The sequence below is a fragment of the Colobus angolensis genome, unplaced genomic scaffold (genome assembly GCF_000951035.1).
Source record: "Colobus angolensis palliatus isolate OR3802 unplaced genomic scaffold, Cang.pa_1.0 Scaffold44, whole genome shotgun sequence".
In the NCBI taxonomy this organism is placed as follows: Eukaryota; Metazoa; Chordata; class Mammalia; order Primates; family Cercopithecidae; genus Colobus; species Colobus angolensis.
Window position 1 is genome coordinate 3516884 of NW_012117821.1, and position 10771 is coordinate 3527654.

A 10771-nucleotide genomic window follows, 5' to 3' on the forward strand; every position below is an offset into this window, starting at 1 on the left:
TGGTGTGAATGGTCTGTGTGTCTGGTGTGAATGTGTCTGTGTGTCTGGTGTGAAAGTGTCTGTGTGTGTGTCTGGTGTGAATGGTCTGTGTGTCTGGTGTGAATGTGTCTGTGTGTCTGTGTGTCTGGTGTGAATGTGCCTGTGTGTCTGGTGTGAATGTGTCTGTGTGTGTGTGTCTGGTGTGAATGTGTCTGTGTGTGTGTGTCTGGTGTGAATGTGCCTGTGTGTGTGTGTCTGGTGTAACCCTGTCCCAAGGAGTGGCCCAGCCATCCTTCATGGGTCGCAGACTGTGACATTTGGGACCACCAAGCAGTGGGCTTCCACTGGTGCCCCCAACCCCACCCCATGCCCCCAGCACGGGTGGCTTCATCAGAGTCACGGCTGCCTGTTTGGGCAGCTCTGGGCCCTGAGCGGAGAGGGAGAGGGTCAGACAGGCCGGCACACACTTGACTCACTCTTCGACCTTGGCTTTAGTAGGAGAAGCTGCCAGAGGAGCCACATAGCCTCCCCAGCCCACAGTGACCACCCTCCTGCCGTGAGGCCACTGCTCGTGAACCTGAGTCCCATGTGCATTTGAGGGCACCTGTGGCCCCAGGCTCCCGACCAGGGCCTGGCTCAGGGCAAGAACCAAGTTAACTGTCTTGTGAACTGGGGACGGGGTAGGCTGCGTGGGCAGAGGTGACAGAAGGCTTCCCCACCCTCCGCCCTGCCCTCTGCCCTCTGCCCTCTGTCCTCTGTCCTCTGCCCTCTGCCCTCTGCCCTCTGCCCTCCGCTGTCCTCCCTCTGCTCTCCAGGTGACTTTCCCCAGGACCAAGTGCGGCTCTGCCCTGGGAAGAGAATGGAGCAAGGGTCTCCTGTCAGAAATTAGGAACCCAGGACTTTACCTACCTTCAACCAGCCAGGCGGCCTCGGTCAATCCTCTCGAACTCCATACCTAGTATTCCCATTTCTATAAAGAGGATCTCCATGCTCTTTGAGGGCCAGGATCAGATCTTACAAGTGCAAGGTGAGGGTCAGGCTTTCTGGTGACAAAAGGTGTGCAAGCTGACACAGGTGAGGTTTTGTCGACCTTCTTACTGGTTTTCTTCCTCATGAAATCCCTGCCTACTGTTTCTCCCCCTCGCCTACCACCTGCCCCCAAACATTCCCCGCCTGCCAGGTAGGGAGACCTGCAGTGAGGACACCCATACGCAGGGTTTCTGTGTCCCTCAGGAGGAGGTGCGAGGGCGATGCCGGACAGAGGAGGATGGCTAAGCTTGGAATTTCAAGCATGAGCAGGGGTGCCCTGTGTCCAAGCCAGGCATGGAGCAGGGAGGGGCAGGGAGCACTTCTCCATCCGAGGAACTCTCGGGGCAGCACGCAGCCTTGGGACAAGCTCAGCTGTGGGGCCCGGAGGATCCGGGTCCAATTCAGCGTCAACCTCTGCTCATTTCATTGCTCTTGAGTCTTTGGGCCTCAGTTTCCCCATCTTTACATTGCACTGTGGGGTTGCAATGTGCAAGGTGGTGAAGTTGGATGAGATGAGCCGACTTTGCCTATGTTAGTATCTCTCATACTCGCATTCCCCACACACTAGGCCCGGGGCAATGGGGACCTGTGATCCAGCAAACCCCTCCAGAAGGAGAGATCGCAAGACTCTGAAATAAGTAAACAAATCAGTCCCAGAGCGAAGGCGGAAAGGAAAGCCGCGGGGACGTATTTCTGAAGTCAAACACCCTGCACTCAATAAGGCTCCTGGCAGAGGAAGAGTGAGAGCCTCCCCAGGCCAGGCTGCCAGCTCTCCTGGCGCCTTCCCGCTCAATCCTATTAGCCAGCGAGCAGCAGAAAGAAGCAAAGCACAGGCAGAAGGAACGCAGATATGAGACAAAAGACAAAAGGCAGGGTGGGGCTGGGAGGAGGCGCCGCTTGCAGGCCTGGCCGGGCCAAGCTCCCCTGGAGAGGAGCCGCACAACTCCAGAGGGGAAAGCGGTTTAGCAAACTAGATGGATTCCTCTTATTAGACAAAGCCCTGTCTCCACCACTCCCACTCCTGCACAGCTACAGAAAAAGGCTCTCCATGGGGGGCATCTTACTCCCACCTCCACCTGGGAGGGGCTGGCAGGCTGGGAGATGGGGAGAGGGAGAGGGAAGAACCCATCCCCCAGGCTGGTCCCCAGGTCCAGCCCCTGGGGCAAGCTGGAGGCCTGTGTGATGAGCACCCCGGCTTCTTCCATCTCCTGCAGGGCCCCAGGAAGCTGCGATGCCCCCACCAGCCCCGGACTGTCTTTCCTCGTGTGGAAGGGTCATCTGAGAACCGAGGTCTAGTAAGATCCAGTAGGGGCTGGATTCCCTCCGGGAAACCTGGGAGGTGAGGTTGGGAGGGTTGTCCATCCACCGGGCCATCGTGCACTTGAGCGAGGAAGACAGGGTGGAGGCAGAACGGCGGGGTGCTGCGTGGCAGGTGGGCGTGAATCCCCTGCCAGCCCTGCCCACAGACAAGCATGTGTTAGGGTCTGTCGATGAGAAAGTGTGCCTGCAGGCTTGAGCGGGGCTGGAGCCTCCACCACCCACCTGTGCATGGCAGCTGTCGGTGGGGGGCAGTCTGGGCGGGGTGCCCGGCGGACCCTGTGGCCTGAGTCACGGCAGATCCCATGTGTCTCACGTAATCCTCCCCGCCCGGACCTCCCTCAGCCACTTTCAGTACCTTGGGAAGGAAGAAGGCATTTGAACATCTTCAAGACCATTTGCAGGTGAGGAAACTGAGGCTCCAAGGAGGTGCCCAGGACCTTGCAGCAGGAATGTGAGTCAGGCCAGTGCACCTGCCAGGCTCACCCTTTTAGTCCATGAGGCACGGCACCCTCCGTTTCCACTTGGCAGGGCCCAGGAGCCAGGATCTCCCACATCCACATGCCCAGCGCCCGTCCCGGAGGAAAAATACCACTTCCCAGGATCTGACCCAGAGCGGACTGTGGAAAGAGAACAGTGTGTGGGCACAGAATCCCTCTGGAGGCCTCCGCTGTGCCTCAGTTTCCCTCTATGTCAAATGTCAGCCTCTGACCGTTGAGGGTAAACTCTATTCATCATTGGAAGATTGTCCAGAGAAAACACGGAAGAGAAACCCTGTCTCAGGAAAGCCCCCCTGCACGTGCCCCCTCCCCCATTTACACCTGCTCCCCACCCATGTGCCTTCACCCCTGGCAAGTCACTGTCATCTTGTTCCTCTCCCGGCCTCGGGACACAGTCAGGACAGAGGCAGAACAATCAGCTCCACGTTGCCTGCCAGCTGCAAGGGGCGGGGGCAAAATAAATGTTTAATTTATCACTGGTTCCAAGAACTGAGAAAAAAGTAATAATAATTCTGTCTTGAGCACCGAGAGCATGTTATTTACAGCCGCAAAACTTTCACAACAATTTGAATGCAAAACAGGGTGCGTCGTATTCATAGCCGTTTGTCCCAATTGGAAAGGAAGGCATTTGAGAGCAAAATAGCACTTTGCTGCAAACTGCTCGCTGAGAAAATGGCAAGACAGTCTGTGTTCTGAGGGAGGCTGGGAGCTGGAAATGGGCAGGTACCTGAGAAAAACAGAACAAAAGCAGGTGCAAAAGGCGGTCAATGGCAGCCCGTGCCAAGCAGAGCAGGGTGGTTTTCTTTTTATTTAAAATAACATTTTTATTGATTCCTGAATTCCTGCCCAGTCGAGACTGGGGAGGCAGGAAGCCACGTGGACGAGGTGCCTGGGGAGAAAGCCCACGGTCTCCCAGAGCACACCCTCCCGAGGCTGCTTCCACTCTGCACCGCGTGGCGGGGGCGGTGGACACAGCCGACTCAGTTTCCCTTGCTCTTACAGCAAGCACCAGCCCTTCTCTCCCAGGAGCTGAGATGATTCATGAACGACCGAGGAGAGATTTGAAGATGAAAAATGTCCTTGCCGTCTTGGGGATTAATCATCGCATAACGCATGCTCCCTCTCTGTGTGCCGACTTAATTACCTGCCGTCGACAAAACGATTCTCCTCCCGCTCCTCTCCGGAGAAACGCTCCCATTTGGAGCCCGCGGTACAGATTCTCGGCAAAGAATCAAAGCTCTCTTTGCAGCAGCAGAAAGGCTCGGGAGTGTTTGTATAGAATGAGAGAGAACAAAAGCAGCCTCTGCTGGAGAGGGGCCTCCCAGGTTTGGAGGGGACAGACCAGGGAGAGACAGAAATGGCTCTAATTTTGTGATTTAAAAAATAGAACTCGGTCCTGTTTCCTCCCAAGCCTACTGAGAGGAGTCCTTGGCCCCTCCGACAGCTTGCTCCAAGGGGCAGAGCGGGGCAGGGAGCATGACCTTGCCTGGAGGTGGACCTGTGTTGTCCTGGCTAGGACCCTCCAGAGAGCTGAGCCTACTGTCTGCTTCTGTCTCAAGACTCGGTCATTGGAGAGTCTTAGGGATGCGGAACTTGCCTTGCTGACCCTTCCTGGGGCCATAGTTACTGGACACCCGGGCTTGCTTAGCCAAAGCCTTGTCCCAGGTCCATGTGGGTCACGGCCCTTTGGTTTTTTTGTGGGTGTGTGTATGCGTTTTTTCTTTTGTTTGTTTGTTTTTATTCTTTGAGACTGAGTTTCACTCTTGCCCAGGCCGGAGTGCAGTGGTGCAATCTCAGCTCACCACAACCTCCGCCTCCTGGGTTCAAGCTATTCTCCTGCCTCAGCCTCCCAAGTAGCTGGAATTACAAGTGTGCACCACCACGTCCGACTAATTTTTAGTAGAGACAGGGTTTCACCGTGTTGGCCAGGCTGGTCTCAAACTCCTGACCTCAAGTGATCCAGCCTCCCGAAGTGCTGAGATGACAGGTGTGAGCCACTGCCCCCAGCCTGGGTCATGGTCCTTTGTAAAGGGCCACTCAACACTGACCTGCAGCCTCGCTGTTCCCTGCAGCTGGAGCAGGGTCCACCTTGCTTGGGGTCATCCTCATTCTGCTTGTCTGGCATTCTTTAGTATCTGTTAAGGCTTGTTTCACGCCTTTCACACCCAAATGTCCTGGTCATCCCAGTTCTAGAAAAGAAGACATTTGAACTAGTCTGAAAGATCAGACAGGGTTTTCTGTTTGTTTCTATTTTTTGCTCCTGGTAATGAAAGTAATAAATTCTCACTGCATAAAATTTGGAAAGTAAGAAGAAAATAATGTAAAGCAGTGGAGAAAGCCACACCGGCTTGCTAATATCTTGGAATGTTTATTTTCTATCATTTTTCCTAGGCGTGCAATTATTCCACCTGGCCAGGGTCATCCTGAACACAGCATCACAGTTGACTGTCTCTAGGCAAGGAGATGGGAAGGGCTTTGGTGGGCAAAGCTAAGGAGAAGGAAAGGGCTCGGATAGAGGGAAGACGGGGCTCTGCTCCTGCTACTAGCTGCTGTGTGTTCTCCTGCCAGCTGCTCACCCTCTCTGAACCTTGTTCTTTGGTCTGCAGAACTGGCATGGGGCTGCCACAAGGGCGGATGAACTACAAGCGACGGCAATGGGCTTCTGCGCAGATGGCCCTACAGGTAGCTCTGAGATAGCACCCCCTGCGGTCCCCCGCCCACCACCACCCCATTTTGCTTTTCTTCAAATTGATCTCCACCTGACACGGTGCATGCCAATGCTGGTCTCCTTCTCCCCCACCCAGGGGGAGGTGGGGAGCCTCCTGAGAGGGAACCCGCTGTTGTGTTTGAGGCTGTGTTTCTGGGGCACATGAGGCCCGGGCTGGGTGCTCAGTGAAGCTCTGATGAGTGGATGCAAGGCTTTCCAGGAAAGAAGGTGAAGGCACGAGGATGGCTCAGGAGGAACGGGAGGGGACCAGCAGAGGAGCCCAAGGACAGGAGGTCACAGAGCGCCCTGGCAGCCTGGGACGGGGGTGCCATCCTCTTCGTAAGCTGCACAGCTGCCTCCACCCCTGAGCAGGCACACAGCGGGCACGGGTGGGGTCCTTCCTCCTGGCACAGACAGCCCCACAGCCCATGGGGCGGCAGAGCCTCCACCCCAGACACTCCTGCTCCCGGATGCAGAGCAAGAGGTGGCTGCGGCCTTGAGGGATGTCACGCAGAGGCTGACGGGAGCACGGTTCACCGAGAGAGAGAAGCCAGCAGGCCTCAGCCATGGAAGCTGGTGCCCGATTGGTGCCCAGCTGTGATTAGAGAGTCCTATTTCAATGTGGGCCCCTCAGGCCCATGTCCAGAGGCCTCTGTCCCATGGAGAATTATGCTCGGCACACCGTTTCTGGACCCTCTTGAAAGATTATCTGCTAGTCCGGGGGCCTGGATGCCATGTTCTGCATAGACAGCCATGACTGGAACGGAACCTGGACCAGCCTCTGGAGCAGCTGAGTGTCTACCCATCGGTTCAAACAGAAGGACCCCGGATGTCTGCCTTGGACAGCCGGCCCAGCCCTTTGTGGGCTGATGGGAGCTCCCCTTTCCAGGGCTCTGGGCCTGTCTCCAGAGCTGGAAGCGCTGAGGACTCCCAGCCCTGGCCATGATGAATGACAAAGCCCACACCTGCCCACCGTGTTTATGTCCACCCTCCTGTGGTGGACGCCCTTGTCTCGTCTCTGTGATATGGTGGGCTTCCCCTGGCAGAGGCTTCGTCACAAAACTCTGACTGATGTTTACTCATCTGTCTCCCCAGCAAGCCCCAGGGAGCATCTCGCAGGCGGCCACCCCGCCAGAGCCACCCACCCCACGTCTCCTGGTGCTGGGTCACTGCACGCACGCAGGGCTGAGTCCTCCACGCCCCCCTTCTGCCTTCAGAGCCAGAAAATCACCCACTGGCATTCATCAAGTCCCTGATTCAGTTTTAGGGCTGGAAGGACCTCCTGAGGCCTGCCTGTGTTCATTCGCTGGTCCGTTCATCATTCATTCAGTAGTGGTTGCAGGTACATTGCTCAGGAAAGAGATGTGACCCCTGAGTCCCTGGCCTCAGTGCGCTGAGAGACAAGTGGAGTGGTCCCAGGGCCACGGTGGGATGCAGAAGGTACAGTGTGTCCTGCCAGTGGGGAGACGGGAGGGTTATGACTGTCCGGGGCAGAGAAGACGGAAGGATGAGTGGCAGTTATCAGGCAAATACAAGTGCCCAGGGCAGAGACTCTGGCCCTGGGAGGCCTGAGGGTGGCAGGGTGAGTGCCCAGGCGAGGGCCATGCCTGGCACTCACACGATGAGCCGGGCAGGGAACGCGGCTGGACCCAGAGGGCCTGGAGGCTGTGAGGAGGGCGATCTGGCTCTCTCTGTAACAGGACAGCCCAGGAGGGTCTGTGCTCAGGGGTGCCACGTGCCCCTTATGCTCCATCTCACAGCTGGGCCCAGTGGCGCAGGACTGCCTGGGATAGAGAGGCGTGCGGCGACCTTCCAGGCTGCAGCAGCAGAGGGGTGGGGGGTGGCTGGGCCTGGGCATTGGCAGCAGGGGAAAGGGACGTGGATGGAGGTGAAATGGACAGGTCTGTGGATTGTGGGGGAGCCTGGATGTGGGGTGGGGGGCGTCATGGTCTTCCCTGCCCCTGCAGATGAGGCAGCAGTCTCTTGGGGCAGCTGTGAGAGGCAGAATTGGGCTGCTCTGCTGAGGGCTTCTGCACAGAGTTCCAAGTTCCAGGAGCTTCTAGGGGCTGGGACCTGCCGGCATAGTGAGGTGGATGAGTCCAGGCCTGCGGCGCATGGCCTCTGCCATCGGCTTTGCTCTCAGTGCAGAGCCGGCCTCGTCCTCATTGTGCAGCTCAGGATTTGGAGGCCCAGAGAGGCAAGGCCAGCACCCGCCAGGGCCAGCTGCATAACCCAGGTCCAATTCCAGGTCCCAGAGCCAGGCTCCACGGTGACCCACTGCCAGGGATGACGTGCAGACTGCCACTCCCGACAGAGCCTCAGCTTTGTCACCTGCAGGGCAGGAGAGCAGCAAGACCTGCTTGGAAGTTGAGCGTCCCCATGCCCAGCAGGCATCCCGCCCTCCTCCGCCTCTTGACGAAGGCCAGTCATCCCGTGCTTCCGACACCAGGGCCAGGAGGAGCAGTGTCCCCCTCTCTGGGCCCATAGGCCTTTGACAGGTGGGGACACCTGTCCCTGCTGGGCCCCAGGTTTGTATCTGCAGCCACAGAACAGAGCAGGGAAGAGCCAAACTGACCCGCCAGGAACATCAGCTCTTCCCTTTCCCTGTCTGGGTCCTGCCCTGACCATATCCGTCACTGTCAACACCAGGAGGAGAGCATACGGCAGCCCATGGTCCCTGACAGCAGCCTTCCCTAAAGAGCCAGGCCCACCCCACGGACCCCAACCTGGGGTCTCTCAAAGGCTCTGGGCATTGCCTTGGCTGAAGCCAGTCCTGAGCTCCAACTTAGGGACAGAACCAGCCACCTTGGTAGATGGGGCTTGGCAATCTCCCAGATTCCCGAACACACCCCATAGGCCCCTTCCAGCCTCAGGTTTGGAGAGGCAGAGGGGGAAAGGTCCCAGCTAGCCAGCCAGGGGCAGGGAGAGGGTGCACTGGTCTGGTCAGTTACCTCCCTGACTTCCTCATCCATGCGGCAGCTGAAGCCTGTGACAGGAAGAGGCAAAACCAAAACCAAACCTGTCCCTAAAGGTTAAGCTTATCAGTCCTTACGTGAGAGTGTAAAGTGTTTTAATTGGGTAAGCTGACGCTTCCTGTTAGCTGAGCTAAACCAGACAGAGCTGATTGGAGGAGGCAGGGCTGATCTGAAAAATGAACTCTCCAGCCAAGAGTGCCCGTGAGGATGCTCGGGCTTCCTCCTGCAAAGCTGCAGGTCCTCATGTGCCCGATGCTCTCTCGCTAGTGGTTAGCTCTGCGACCGCCTCCGGGTTGCCTCAGTTTCCCCAAATGTAAAATGTACAGTGAAGGCCCCCCTCCCCTCCTGCACCATCCCAGGTGGCTCTTACTGAAGGTCGGCCACTATGGTTAGGTCACGTGCACATCCTTTACATGGAAAATGATTGAAGCCTGCACCTGGACAGTGCTACCAGCTGTGGGCCACCAGCTCTGCAGGGACCCGAGGCCCCAGTGCAGGCTCAGAATGAGGCAGAAACAGCCCCATGCACCGCTCCAGGCATCCACATTCTCAGGGACCAATCACCCTCCTCTGTGCCTGTCTGGGCCACCATGGGAGCGATTCGGGGCTGCTCAGGCCTTGGTCCTCTCGTCCTAAGGGAAGAAAGCTGAAAATACCTGGATGTCTAGATGGCCCTGGATCACGACAGTCTCCGTCCGGAGCACAGGAGCTGTGCATGACCACACCACCGATTTCCTCTTGAGAGACTTCTAGCGGTGGGGGGGCTGTGGTAGCAAATACAGAGTGTGTATGACCCCAACATTAACCACGCAACTCCTAGCCTGCAACACTTAAAAGAGGAGCCTGCCACCCTCCACGAGGCTGGAGAATCAGCGGGAGTTTCCAAAAGGCAGCTTTGGTTTAAACCACAAGATAATGGAGGGATCTGCATTTTGCTGAAGAAACCACAAGCTACCCTCTGACATTGTTTCACTTCTTTTTTGTTGTTCCTTTTTGAACATCTCTTATTGAAGCAATTTCTGGGCAAATCACACAAATAAAGCGCTTGAGAAACAGGTTATAGCCCACTTACTCAACTTGCTAATTAGATGTGGAAATTTCTAGAGAGACTTGAACTTCAGTGACCAGCCACCCTGGTTTGCCCTGGGGACATGAGACTGTCATTGCTAATTCTGGGACAGTTCCAGGCAAAACGATGGGATGGTCAGCCTGCCTGCACCCTGGTCATTGTCTTCGCCCAGCAGCTCCACCCCTCATTTCCGTCAGTTGTGATGACTGGCAAGTGACTAGCCAATCAGATTCTTCCCTAGGATTCTTCATGGAGGATGGGGGGCTCACTTGCCCCCCAACTCAGAGTATGATGGAGGTGACTTAGTGGTGACCATGGCTGGCTGGGCTCTCTCTGCCTCTGAGAGAGTGCTCCTCTGTAGAAGGAGAGAAAGAACCCAGGCAGGGACAGAGTGTGTACATGTGTGCGTGCATGCATGTGTGTGTGTGAGCCTGCAAACCCATGTGCCCACCCCCTGGTGTCTCTTGTCACTGCCATGACCAGATCGGGGTGCTGCGAGGATGGAAGAAGCTGCAGTCACGTGCTCTGGCCTCTACTGTAGCAGAGAACCCGCTACACAGAGGTGACTGCAGGGGTGAGGGAGGTGGAGGAGAAGGTATTTATGTGCAATAAATATTTAATTCCACCCAGCGCTCCTCCCGTACCAACGTGGATCCTAGATTAGTTTTATACATTCCACCCACATCGCCATACCCTTCAGCAAGGTTAATCCTGTCCTAATGCGAGTTTAAAAATTAAATCCACTTCTATGAATGAATGTCCTTTGCAGCTTCATCCCATTCTTTTATGCAGAGTAAATATGTTTGCACAATGGCTCTGGGAACAGCGCTCCAAAGCGGATCACACAGGCATCCAGCACAGCTCCCGGCCCCTACTCCATGCATTATATATGACAGTCCCAATCCAGTCTCGCCACTGTGCTGGGGAGCGGGCAGCAGCTTGTCAGCGCCTTTAAATCAAGCACAAAGCAGATTGTGAGCTGGTTCCGGGGAACAAAAAGCAGTAAAATAATTTGGGATTTTGAGAACCGCTGGTTTAACTTAGGTGAGAACGTGCACCTGGATTTTTCTCATCTTTTCATAAGCTTTAAAAACATACACAAAGCTGGCCGGGCGCGGTGGCTCAAGCCTGTAATCCCAGCACTTTGGGAGGCCGAGACGGGTGGATCACGAGGTCAGGAGATCGAGACCATCCT